Source organism: Mauremys mutica, chromosome 24 (genome assembly GCF_020497125.1).
Source record: "Mauremys mutica isolate MM-2020 ecotype Southern chromosome 24, ASM2049712v1, whole genome shotgun sequence".
In the NCBI taxonomy this organism is placed as follows: Eukaryota; Metazoa; Chordata; order Testudines; family Geoemydidae; genus Mauremys; species Mauremys mutica.
This window is the reverse complement of record NC_059095.1, coordinates 18,353,924-18,367,849: the sequence shown is the minus strand read 5'-3', so window position 1 is coordinate 18,367,849 and position 13,926 is coordinate 18,353,924. Positions and strand designations below refer to the sequence as shown.

Sequence of the window (13,926 nt, the reverse complement as noted above, 5' to 3'; positions counted from 1 at the left end):
AGCCAGCTAGTTTGGAAACCCACACCCAGGTAACGGGAAGTCCCTGCCTGGAGCCAGGAGGGCTGTGACCAGAGTCCTTCCCAAACCAGATACTTCTCTCACCGACAGAGACAGCTACTCTCATCCCAGCTGGGCAGGTCTTGCCTGGCATCAACAGGATTCACGCTGTCACTGCTCTTGCTCACTTTCCATCGCACCTCGGGGCTGGACTCCGTCCCCGCGACTTCTTTTCCCTTGGTATGAAACACAACACAAGAGGAAAAGAAAAAGCAATGGTGGCGAGACTCCTCTTCTCGCTACTCCCGCACCCCAGGGCTCCGGCTTCAACCCTCCTCCCATTCTGCCATCACAGCTACTATTAGAAATCTGCAGCCTGGGCTCACACCTGGTTGTCTCCCCAATCCTTGGCGCTGTCCAGCATGTCTCCCTCCACAGAAGTCACCTGGCCTCGTCTTAGACTCCATCTTCATATTGCTCTTCTCCTTCCCAGAGCTCCTGCTCTGCTCCTCAGACCTGTCTATGCTCAGCTCTGCAGGCAGAGGGGAAGGGGCACGATGGGAACACACACGCCCCATTCCAGACACCACGCAGCATCCACAGGGCTACCAAACCACGTCACCTTCGGCCAAAACCACCCCCCACCCCAAGGGAGCAAAAACCCTTTGTGAGCTCAGCACACACAAGCCAGGAAAAGATTAACACCCACCGCCAGCCCAGCCAAAGGGGGAGCTTCCCCCACTTCCCAGCCACAGGCCCACGGGGCTCCTGGATGGAGGAGTTTGGTGGGCAGTGAGGGTCCCTGAAGAACTAGCTCAGCATGTGAATGAGTGACTGGGATGTATGTGGGGGCTGGACTGTGGGTTGGGGTGTCCAGGAGGACCCCAGGGAAGGGACTAGGGGGAATAGGGACAGAGGAGGGTGGGGTTACCGAGGTGCATTGTGGGAATGTGGGATTTAGAGCCCAGAGTGGATGGGTGGGGGCGGGTTGGAGGACCCCCCAGTGGCTGAAAAGGGGAACCCGGCAGATTGGGGGGCAGCAGAGATGGGAGATGAGGAACCTCACACCCTGGGGATGGACTGGGGCAGGGGGGGGATGGGAAAGTGGGGCCCAGCAATGGAGACATGGGCTGGAATCAATTAGGGGCAGGGCGCTGAGGGGGAGGAGAAGGAGGGTGGGGTGCTGAGGACAGGGAGGAGGAGGAGCAGGGGGGGTCAGGGCGCTGAGGGGGAGCAGGGGGGGTCGGGGCGCTGAGGACGGGGGGGGCGAAGGCAAAGGCCGGGCAGAGCGGACAGGGTGGGGGAGGGGATGCCGGGGGCGGGGCTGGCGGGAGGGTCACAGCGGGGGGGGGGACACTGCCAGGGCAGGTTGGGGGGGGGCTGAGGGGCCCCGCGGCCCCAGGCTGCCGCTTGTGGGGCTGCTCCCAGGCAGCTCAGCCCCCCCCCCGCTGCTGCCCCCCAGGAGTGAAGCCCTTTCACTCCGCGCTGCCTCTGCCCTGTGTCCCCCCCAGCCCGGATCGCACGTGGGATTCGAATCCCAACGGCCGCAGGGCCCACGCGCCGAGTCTCTGTCCCGCGCTCTCTCCGCCAGTCAGGGAGCGGGGAGGGGTGCGGCGAAGTGACGAGTTACGGCCCCTCCTCCAATAGAGGCCGCGTGTGAGAGAGAGAGAGAACTACAGACGAGCCAGGAACTACAACTCCCAGCCTGCCCCGGGGCGCCTCCATCCTCTCCAGCCCAGGTGAGGGCGGGTCCCTGGGTCAACCAGACACCTCCCCCCCAGCGCAACTCCTCACCCCCGCCCCGCCCCCAGAGAGCCCCGGCCCCGCCCCCTCCCGCCTGCTTCTCCCTTGGCCTCGTCTCTCCCCACTCGGGGGCGGGGCTGTTGGATGGAGCCATATGGAAATACGGGGGAGGGGCAGAGCTGGGAGCCAGGATTCCTGGGTTCTCCCTCAGCTCTGGGAGGGGAGTGGGGGAGGGGCAGGTCTGGGAGCCAGGACTCCTGGGTTCTCCCTCAGCTCTGGGAGGGGAGTGGGGTGAGGGGGGTAGAGTGGGGGAGGGGCTGGGAGCCAGGACTCCTGGGTTCTCCCCCAGCTCTGGGAGGGTGGGGGAGGGGTTGGGGTGCCTGCTGCCCTCGCGGTGACCAGCAGAGCCCCCCCCCCTGCAGCTTGCCCCCCAACCACGCGCTTGGTGTGTTGGGCTGTCCTTAGGATTTATGGTGCCCTAGGCAGGATTATTAAACTGGTGCCCCTGTGCCTGACTTGCTCTGAGCAACACAAACATAAGCTTACCGTATTGGAAAACTTGCCACATGCATGTTATTAAAACTGGTTTAACTTAATGAAGCACACTGTAGTGCTGATGGACTAGCACTAAAGAAGTAGCACTAGAGAAAAAATTCTGATTTGACAGAATGATGCAAATAATATATTTTTTTAAATTTGTCAACTTTTTATTGGAAATTTACATGAAGAGGTATTGAAACAAGGATTTGTTTTTAATTAAAAGCAATCTTTCTGGCTTTTTTGGCTGCAAAATCAGTAATGTCATCATATGACAAAGACAAAGTGATGTCTTGTTCGATTGCAAGAATAGCAAGACCAATCAAGTGTTCCTGACTCATTGTAGAGCGGAGATAGTTTTTAATGAGCTTTAGTTTTGAGAAACTCTGTTCTCCTGATGCTACTGTTACAGAAATTGTCAGTAGAATACGAGTGGCAATGTACACATTAGGATATATATATATATATATATCTCAACAAGTTTGCTGGTATGAATAAACTGTACAATGTCCATCATTGATTTTGCATGTGGCAATATTGATGTCAGTGTACTCAGTTCTTCATACAGTTCAAGTCCATTTAAATCAAAACTATCAACGTGCTTCAGGAGGCTCTCTAGGTTCTTGCATTTTGTCATTAGTTGCTCTTGTTTTCCTATTTCGTTGAATTTAGTCCCACTCAGCCTGCTGCCAGCTGAGTGAATGGGACCCCAGGCCGACAGTGGGTTGAGTATCAGAGGGGTAGCCATGTTAGTCTGGATCTGTAAAAGCAGCAAAGAGTCCTGTGGCAACTTATAGACTAACAGATGTATTGGAGCATGAACTTTCATGGGTGAATACCCACTTCATTGGATGCAGTGGGTTGAGTGGCTCAGCCAGGGTCTCAGCCAGCGGCCTGCTTAGCCCGCTGCCAGCCTGGGGTTCCTTAGGGGTCCCCAGGCCAGCAGTGGGTGCTGAGTGGGGCCGGCGGCCAGGACCCCGGCTGGCAATGGGGCAGCAGCCGGAACCCCAGAGCATCAAAAATCAGCTGGCATGCCACCTTTGGCACGTGTGTCATAGGTTGCTGACCCCTGCTCTATACCAGTGGTTCCCAAACTGGGGTTCGCGAACCCCTGGGGGTTTGCAGAACATTACAGGGGGTTCGCCAGAGGACCACGGGCAGTGGAGACAGCAGGTGGGACCCGGTTGCAGGGCAGACACCCCGATCCCCAGGGAGAGCGGGGCCGGGCAGTTGGGGCTGGCAACCCGAGTCCTGGCGGTCAGCAAGAGAGCCAGCAGCCTGAAACCCAGTGCTCTGTGCGGGGCTGGCAGCCCGAGTAACAGGAAGAGTGGGGCTGGCAGCCTGAGCCCTGCCCCCATCAGCGGGGGAGCTGGCAGCCCAAACCCCAGCCTGAGCCCCAGGAAGAGCGGTGCAGGCAGTTGGGGCATTCGACACACTGAGGAAATTTAAACTTAAATCCCTGAAAATATTCATTTTTAGGAGGGGGTTCATGACATTTCACAATTTAGTGAAAGGGTTTCACGGGCTGTTAAAGTTTGGGAACCACTGCACTATACACTAGTAAGGATATGAGCATATTACAGTTGTTGGAGGGCTCTTATCAGGAGTAACAGGCTGTAGGAAAGTCAGTCGACATTTTTTGTTTCTCTGATGAAAACTGGCCCACTCCCTTCCCCATACCAAACTTGTCACTAATAATTGTCAACAACTTAATTTTCTGTTTTTGGCTAAGATATTGATTTTTTTTTAATTGAAATTGGATTCAGGATTGTTAGCAAGAATTTTTGGCAAACAAAGTTGTTAAATGACAATCTAAATGGCAACACAGTACTGCTTTCATGCTTGGCTCACCCCCAGCCTGCTGGTCCAACAGCTGCAGTAGAGGAGGAGATAGGTGGAAAACTGCAGGACCCCAAAATCCACCTCTTGGGGTGCAGAGTGGTAACAGCAGCAGCGAACCCTCAGGTCCGATCACACGCCAATAGGCACAACCGCCAGCCCAACGGACCATGGTGAAGTTAGCCCAGCATCTGATCTCAGGGACAGGTCACCCATGGAGCCACAGCAGCTCATCCTGCCCTGTGCAGCTCCCCCCGGATGAGGTGGATCGCTGGCAGCTGCCAGCCCGGGGGAGAGGCGCTCCCCAGCTAGGGTGACCAGATCCAGATGTCCTGATTTTATAGGGCCAGTCCTGATATTTGGGGCTTTGCCTTATATAGGCACCAGGAACCTATATAAGAAAAAGACCCCAAAATTGGGCCTGGCCCTATAAAATAGGGATATCTGCTCACCCTACCCCAACCCCCTGTCCTGATTTTTCACACATCTGGCTAACCCCAGCCCAGCCCCGTGTGACATTCCAATCCTGGCTGCCTGCCGAGAAAGTGAGTTACTTTCCCTTTCATTCCTCAGCAGGCAGCCAGGGAGGGGAGGGGGGAGAGAGGGGTGCTCTGTGGGGGGAGGGAGAAAGGAGGAGGTGCTCCATGGGGCAGGGGGGGAGAAGAATGGATGTTATGGGGGACAACAAAGGATACTGGTTCCAGAGCCGCCGAGCCTGCCTCACCTCACCTCAGCCGGGGGGGGAGAGAGTCACACTCACAGGTGAGCTCCTTCCCCAACCCCTCCCCCTCCCCTTCCCAGAGACCCCAGCAGCCAATCCCCTCCCTCAGACTGTGCTGCATTCGGCTCTCTCTAGGACCCAGCAGCCCTGCTCTTACATGCTCCACTGCCTCCCCTCTGTCCGGGCTCCGGGCAGAGCAGTGCCCCCAGACCTAGTGGTGGTGCCCTAGGCAGCTGCCTGTGGCTAAGGACGGCCCTGGTCCCCAACCAGACTAGTATTGGTTTTTCAGCAGAAAAATTTCAGTTTGAGGAATTTTGTTTTCTCAGTCAGACCTTGCCAAGGGAAGCAGGGAGAAAATGTTGGAGTTGCCTCCTTCAGAACAGCTTGGCCTAGACACTAGCTCTGGTTCACTGTTCTGGCCTTGCTCGGGTTGAGGGTATTTTAATACTTTGGGCAGGTCCCAGGGTGTTTGGGGGAGATGACGAGGATGTTCCCTTTTGAGATAAAAACTAAGAAATACAGCACTAGAGAATTTCTTTTTTTTTAGAAATCTGGGATTTAGACATTTTATTTAAAGCAAGGGGGGATCTGAGTTTCTGAGAAGCTTTTTGTTTGATCTGTCATTGTACCAAAGGGGGAGATGGTTGTCTATAAAGGAGGGGTGAAGACTAAATGCACCCAATGAGGATGGGATTTGAACCCATGTGTGCAGAGCACAATGAATTAACAGCCCATCACCTTAACCACTCGGCCACCTCATGAGAAATGTCAAGAAAAAGACAGGAGGAGAAATCTAAGGCCAGCAGAGCTAGGGACAACAAAGAGTTTTTAAATACTAAGCGGAAGCAGGGGCTGAATGAGCTCCCCCCTCACATCTAGTGAGGAGCTGGGGGAAAGACTTCAGGAACAGACCGTGTTTGCACAGACACACCTAGTCTGCCTAGCTATGCAGCATGATGGGGCCGCTGGTGGCGGCTTACAAATCACTTTAGGATTGAGTGGAATGAAATGTTATTATCCTTCCTGCATGAGTGAAGGGCAGCAGAACATACCTAGTCGGTCCTGATGGAGGGGTAGGTGGGTGAGGAATAGCTTTTATTGGACTGCATAGAAGTGATTAAGAACGTCATCCTAAAACAGTGGTCCCCAAACATTTCACACTGTGCCCTCTTATCCAGTTGAGGGAGGGCAAAACCAGAGCTTCAGGGATTCAGCCCTGGGTGGTGGGGCTCAGAATTTTGGCTTCAGCCCCAGGCCCCAATAAGTCTAATGCCAGCCCTGGCAATCCCATTAAAACAGGGTTATGACCCACTTTGGGGTCCTGACTCACAGTTTGAGAACCACTGCTCTGTGCTAAAGGGAGAGTTTTCGTGTGCGTGTAGTTAATCCACTTCCCCAAGAGGTGGCAGCTATATCAGTGGGAGAAGCTATATCAGTGGGAGAAGCTATAGTACTGGGTGTTCAAGCTGTGGTGGTTACCACATTTATGAAGTTTAATCAAACCCCATTTTTAAAACCACCTGTGGTGTGGGAATGGCAAAGGAGCTCGATGAAGCAGGGTCTGTCCTGCAAAGTCCTGGAGATCACGATTCCATTATACTGTTGTGATGGGGGTAGAGCTCAATGGTAGAGTAGTTAACTGTAATTCAAGTGATTCTTAGTTCAAAGCCCCGTACCCTCTTATAACCTTCTTTCTTTTTTTAAAAAAAAGGAAAACATTTTCATTTCGATTCTCCATTATGTTCAGGAGCTCCACTATACGGGGGTGCTTGATATGGATGTAAACACTCAACATTTTGCTGTCCAAATGCATAAAGGAGACTAATTTCTGAAAAACGGAGTGTAGCATTGGGAGCAGCATCTGATGTTTTCCTGTCTAGCCGGCTTGCTGCCTAGAACGAACGCTCCTTGAGTGGGGTGATCCACAGGGAGTAGCTCAAATCTCCAAAGTGCCTGGCCAGGGGCAGGACATTAGCACAGCAAGGGAGGGGTGTAGCAGTGACATCACAAAGGCCTTTTGCAGGACCTCAGACTATTGGTCAAAGGTGGGGGGGAGGTGGTGACCTCACAGAGAGATGCTGACATCAGGCAGGCAGGACAGGGGCGAGGGGACAGGGAAACCTGAGAGACCCCTGTGGCTTTGCTTCAGCGAGTCTCCTTCTCCAGGTCTCTCTTTGAGGACTGAGGCCTGGTCTACACTAGGACTTTAATTCGAATTTAGCAGCGTTAATTCGAACTAACTGCTCAACCGTCCACACCAGGAAGCCATTTAATTCGAACTAGAGGGCTCTTTAGTTCGAATTCGGTACTCCACCCCGACAGGTGGAGTAACGCTAAATTCGACATGGCTAGCTCGAATTAGGCTAGGTGTGGATGCAAATCGAACTTAGTAGCTCTGGGAGCTATCCCACAGTGCACCACTCTGTTGACGCTCTGGGCAGCAGTCCGAGCTTCGATGCTCTGAGCAGCCACACAGGAAACGACCCGGGAAAATTTGAATTCATTTTCCTGTCTGGGCACTTTGAATCTGACGTCCTGGCTGGACATCGGGGCGAGCTCCGCAGCACCTGCAACGATGCAGAGCTCTCCAGCAGAGGAGTTCATGTTATCTGTGAATAGAAAGAGGGACCCAGCATAGACTGACTGGGAACTCTTCGATCTGATCGGTGTGTGGGGCGAGGAGTCTGTGCTTTCGGAGCTGCGCTCCAAAACACAGAATGCGAAGACCTACGAGAAGGTCTCCAAAGCCATGAGAGACAGAGGATACAGGCGGGATGCAACGCAGCGCCGCGTGAAAATCAAGGACCCCAGACAAGGCTACCAAAAAATCAAAGCGGCAAACGGACGCTATGGAGCCTGCCACCACTGCCCCACCAGTGACCGTGGACTCTGATGATGGGACAGTGTCGACGGACAGTTCCTCGACGATGTTCACGGACGGGGAAGATGAGGAAGTGTTTGTGGAGGATGAGGCAGGCGAGAGCGCTTACAACGCTGGTTTCCCCGACAGCCAGGATCTATTCATCACCGTCACGGAGATCCCCTACCAACCCTCCCCGGCCATGAACCCGGATCCTGAATCAGGGGAAGGAGCAGTCGGTAAGTGCTTTAACCATGTTAACTTTTATTCTTAATATAACAGGAATCTGAAGTGTGTGAGAAGGAGGTCTCTCTATATATGGTGATAGAACAGAAATCCTCCTGGGAGATCTCCACGAAGCTCTCCTTCCGTTAATCGATAAGCATCAGCAGGAGGTTCCTGGGGAGAGCTGCCTTATTGGGTGCTCCGTGATAGCACCCTTTTCCGCGCGAGGCTTTCATGCGGTATTCAGGGAGCATTGCCTCCCCGAGCACGGCTGCATCGGTCCGTGGTTCGTGATAGATTTCACGCAGCATGCGCTCTCTATCTCCTTCAGTGCCCGTCCTCACGGTGATCTCGCTAGGAGACTCATGCATCTAAGTAGTGGAATTACTGTTATGGTGCGCCTGGTCCAAAGTATTTTTAATAAATCCACGGACAGACGGCATAGCAGAGACTCAGCACGCAGCTGCGTGACGAGCATAACGGAAAGCCAAAGAATCAAATGGACGCTCATGGAGGGAGGGGGGAATGAGGACGCAAGGTATCCCACAGTTCCTGCTGTCTCCGAAAATCATTTGCATTCTTGGATGAGCTCCAAATGCTTCTAGGGTCAAACACAGTGTCTGCGGTGGTTCAGGGCATAGTTCGGCAATTTGCGCACACACCCCACCCACCACCAGAAGTGAAAGCAATCCTCTGTTGACTCTTTTACATGTCACCCTATCTTTACTGAATGCTGCAGATAGACGCGATGGTGCAACACTCAACACCAACATCCTTGCTCCCCCCACGCTATGGATGCCTGATGGTACAAAAAGATGGGTATCCGTCCTCTTCATCAGCCTATTAGCACATGGGGCAGTGCAAAAGGGCTGGTAACCATGCTGACTAGTATCAGTAAGGTCAATCAAGGGCACCTGTCCCTAATTTTTCATGGCAGATGGTGCAATATGGCTGGTAACCGTCCTCATCATTGCAACAGGGGGCTGAGCTCCATCAGCCCCCACCCTTCATTGTAAATAAAAGATTCAATTGCCCCTGGACTAACAGAGGGATGATGGGCTCCTTCATCCACAGTCCTTAATGTCCTGCCTGGGCTATCATTGCAGCTGGAGGCTTCCTTCTACTCATTTCTCACAAACAAGTCACTGTGTCTTATTCCTGCATTCTTTATTACTTCATCACACAAGTGTTGGGACAATGATATGGTAGCCCAGGAAGGCTGGGGTAAGAACGGAATGAACAGGTGGTGTTGTTGCAGGAGCACCCCCTGTGAATAGCATACAGCTCATAATTTATGCAGGATCGGACACACAGCAGCTGTGCTCTCTGGTTCTATGATACAGTGGTTCTCTAGTACACTTGCCCATAACCTAGGCAGGACTGATTCTATTTTTAGATACCAAAAAGGAGGGATTGATTCAGGGAGTCATTCCCAATTTTTGCTTTTGCGCCCCTGGCTGCTCGGCCAGGGGCATTTATGACAGCACCAAATGGGGCAGTGCAAAAGGACAGGTAACCATGCCCATCTTATTACCAATTTATGGTATGGTAGATGGTACAATATGGCTGGTAACCATCTTTGCTGTCATGCAAAAGCAAAAGCATGCTGCTGTGTAGCGCTGCTGGCCCGCCTCTGTCAGCGGCATCTAGTACACATACGGTGACATACACAAAAGGCAAAACAGTGTCCATGGTTGCCATGCTATGGCGTATGCCAGGGCAATTCTGGGAAAACGGGCTTGAAATGATTGTCTGCCGTTGCTTTCCCGGAGGAAGGAATGACTGGCGACATTTACCCAGAATCCACCACGAAAATGATTTCTGCCCCAGCAGGCACAGGGGTCTCAACCCAGAATTCACAGAGACAGCCTAGACTCAGTTAATTGTTCGCAAAAATGTATCTTTGCAAGGAATTCACTCCCTGTTTCCCATCTCACAGCTTCCACTGTCTCCAGACCTGCCACAGCATCCCCCTCGCAGAGGCTGGCAAAGATTAGGCGGCGAAAGAAAAAGACAAGGGACAAGATGTTCGAGGAACGTATGGGCTGCTACCTAGCAGAGGCGGACCAGCAGAGCCAGTGGAGGGAGACCGTCTCTCTGTGCCAGCGCTCACACAGCGAACGGGAGGAGAGGTGGCGTGAGGAAGACAAGCAGGCGACTGAAACGCTGCTTGGACTAGTGAGGGAGCAAACGGACACGCTCAGGCGCCTTGTGGATGTTCTGCAGGACTGCAGGAGGACAGAGACACCCTGCAGTGTGTTTGCAACCGCACTCCCCTGCCACAAAGTCCCATACCCCCCTCACCGAAAATAATCAGGAGGAGGGGCGGCCGGGGACGTGAATACTGTCACTGCACCACAGCACAGTGCTCAAGTACCCAAAAGCTCTCATACCCTGCATTTGCCGAAGTCCTTCACTTCCAGACTCACAGTAGTCCCAATCCCAGTCCCATCCCCTAACTGTCTACTTAATTAATAAAAATGCTTTGCTGTTAATTACTGTTTCCGTTATGTTTTTTCAAAGAAGACTGTGTTTGAATGGGGGGCGTGGGGAAGGGGGTGGTTAATTGCATAGGACAGTCACCTTTCCCAGGGTACAGACACGGGGGCAGGATCAGCAGCGGGTCACACACACGGTGCAGTCAGTAGGCACCCTGGTCGTTATGGGAGGTGGTTTCCAGGATCTGTGTGGGCGGGGGAGATGTGACTTTGCAGCGGGGAGGGCGGTTACAGATCTTATACAGCGGTCCTTGTCCTGGACCGCTGAGTCACGCAGCTGAGGAATCTGTATCCGTCCTCCTCCACCACAAGGTCACATATCCGCCCGCACACAGAATTCCATAAAGAGGGATGGCAGGCTCCGTTGAAAGAAGCATTCCGGCACTGCGGACCGCTCTAGGAGCAGGAGCCTGTCATTTCTTGAGTTTAGAGGCGGTCTTTACATCACCGCACACCCTACCCAGCACAGTCTGCGTCCCAGTTTCAACCCTTTCATGAAAAGTCATGAATAAAGAAACCTTTGTTAAGTAATAATGGGACATGTATTTTATTTTTACACGTGTGCTGGAAGTGGGGGTAACGGGGTGAACGGGGTATGTAACCGAATAGGAGAGTCAACAGTAACTGGGTAAAGAAACAGGGGCAGGTTCAGCTTCTCTGTAAAGAAACTGAACAGTCACAGGTCACGCTGCTCGCTGCTCGCTGGTATTTGAAGAGTTCCTTGTCGCTGTCCCAGGCGCCTGTATAGGGCTTCATGAGCAAGTGCATTAGCGGGCAGGCTGGGTCCCCGAGGATGACTATAAGCATCTGCACATCCACAACAGTTATTTCGTGGTCCGGGAAGAAACTACCTTCCTGCAGGCGTCTGAGCAGCCCACAGTTCCTGAAAACACACGCATCATGAACCTTGCCCGGCCACCCGACGTTGATGTTTGTAAAACGTCCCCTATGGTCCCCCAGTGCTTGCAGCACCATTGAAAAGTAGCCCAATTTCTCATCAGCTGACTGTGGAAGAGGTGAACGATAAAGTGCGAGGAGGAGAAAACGGCGATGATCGCAGCGGGCTCCATGCTTGCAGTGCTGTGGCGTCCGCGCTGTCACTGACCAGAAAAGTGCACGAACAGATTGCCCGCAGGCGCTTTCAAGGAGGGAGGGAGGGAGGTTGTGATTGACGGTTCAATGACGACACTTACCCAAAACCACCCTCGACACATTTCTCCCCCCAGCAGGCATTGGGGGCTCTACCCAGCATTCCAATGGGCAGCGGGGACTGCGGGAACTGTGGGATAGCTTCCCACAGTGCACCGCTTCCAAAGTCGACGCTGGCCCCGTGAATGTGGACTCAGAAATTCGAATTAGTGTATTTAGTATGGATACACAAATTCGACTTCATAAGGTCGAATCCACAAATTCGAACTAAGTTGATTCGAAATAGTCTTGTAGTGTAGACAAGGCCTGAGAGAGTATTCGGGTTCACATACGTAGCACCAGGAGGAACCTCTTTTGAGTTTTCTCCTTCTCTTTTCCTGATTTTACTAGAAAACAACCGTCCCTGTTTAGAAGGTAAGAGCCTCCTCAAGGTTTGAAACCTGTTCAGTCTGATCCATCTGGTGACAGTTGAATTTTAGGCATGGAAAACACTAGCTTAAGAGGCAGAATTTTATTCCGCACCTGGGATTTTGTCCCTTAGAACCACTGGGGTCATTAGGGTTTGTCCTTTTTGTTTCACCTTTTCCTCCATCCATCCCTTCCTCCTTTCTCTTTGTCTCTTGCTTCTTTTGTCCTTTCACCTGTTCCCCTCCCAACACCAGGAGCAGTGTATGTGTGTGTGTGTGTGTGTGTTGCGGGGGAGTGCTCTGCAGCTCCCACTGTGGGAGGTCCACCCAAAAATGTGGGGCTGAAATAGTGCTCGGGCAGTGATCCCACCGGTGACCTGGGCCATCCTTTGGGCTCTCTGGTGAGAACCCTCAGCCTCCCATCCTCAGTCTCTACCCTCATTGGCTGAGCAGGGGGTTATTGACAGGGAGGAGACTCAGGTGCTTGTTGTTCTCTTTTAAGCCCAAGTAAATAAGTCAGAACCTGTGATATGTTTGACAAATTTTGGTGTTTCGCTGCATTAATGGTCTCTGAGCAGTTCATGATTCTCTCTAACATTGCAGTTCTCCTCAAATACTTGCTGAATAATTCCTGTGCACTGTTGTTGGTCTGGAGCTCATCTGAGAACACTTTACTCAGGTCATTCAACGTCTGAAATTCAAGATCCGATGGTCAGTTTGAAAATCAGGGCTCTTGGGTCCTATTCCCAACTCTGCCACTGGCTGGCTGTGTGACCTAAGACAAGTCAATTCTCCTTTCTCAGCCTTAGCTTCTCCCTCTTTCAAGTAGGGATAATAGTGATCTGCTCCTACCTACCTCACGGTGAGTGGAGGATGGGGATCCATCGGAGAGTGTCACTAGGAGTATCAGAGGCGTAGCCGTGTTAGTCTGGATCTGTAAAAGCAGCAAAGAGTCCTGTGGCACCTTATAGACTAACAGACGTATTGGAGCATGAGCTACTGCACATGAGTAAGCAAAGAGAACAAACCCCCAATCCCCCCTGTGCTTTGGGAGCCAGGTTTGCGGTGGGAATTCTGTAGCTTAGATGACTTCACGCCTGGACATTGGGATTCTTTACCAGTTTCTCTGGCGCTGGGGCAGTTTTGTGCTCACAGCTGTGATGGCCGAGTGGTTAAGGTGTTGGAGTTGAAATCCAATAGGGTTCCCCAGCGCAGGTTTGAATCCTGCTCACAACGAGGCCTGTGTTTTAGCCAGTCCCTCACCTGGGCAACACCTCTGTACAACCCCCTGAGACACTCTCAATTCTCTCCCCACCCCAAGGAAATCCTGTTCTGCTCCTTTCATAGAGATCCCTGGGACACCCCCTCACACTGTGTCCCTGAGGGGTCAGGCAAACTCTCAGCACCTGAAGCCTCTGCCACTCACCTGGTGCCCCATAGATCAGCCATAGCCCTGGTTCTGCTCCTCTCTCTAGGGTGTGAAAGGAGCCGAGTCAGCGACTCCATGGGAGCTAGGGGGGGGCTGCAGAACCAACAGAGGAAAAATAGGTGCTCAGCACCCACTGGCAGCCAGATCTCCCCCCCGCCCCGGCCTTCAACTACAGGCCTTGCTGACAAGCTCCTCCTCTTCCCCTTCAGCACCTCCCACCTGCCAGTGATCAGCTGTTCAGTGGGGGGTGGGAGGGGGAGGAGCAGGGACAGCAGGAGGTGGGGGAGGGAGAGGAATGGGGCAGGAAGGTGCAAGCCGGGAAGAGATGGGACAGGGGTGGGGGCTTGATGGAAGGTGGGGAGTGGGGGCAGGGCCTGGGGTGGAAAGGAGGGGATTTGTCCTGGGCCCTGCACCCCTTTAGGGCCGGCTCTGCAGGGAAACGCTGTCACAGTGACAATACAACTGACCAGCCTTGCGGGGGAGGCTGAGGGAGATCCGCACTCACCAGGTCTCTTCTCTCC

At 53.0% G+C, this 13,926-nt stretch overlaps 2 non-coding genes across 2 annotated transcripts; one reads left to right on the top strand and one right to left on the bottom strand.

The window, feature by feature from the left end:
* Positions 1-5,515: 5,515 nt before the first annotated feature.
* On the bottom strand, positions 5,516-5,598 carry TRNAN-GUU. Its single transcript has one exon. It is a non-coding gene; the product is annotated as a tRNA-Asn (tRNA).
* A 7,532-nt stretch (positions 5,599-13,130) lies between these two features.
* On the top strand, positions 13,131-13,212 carry TRNAS-UGA. The gene has a single exon. It is a non-coding gene; the product is annotated as a tRNA-Ser (tRNA).
* Positions 13,213-13,926: the final 714 nt, after the last annotated feature.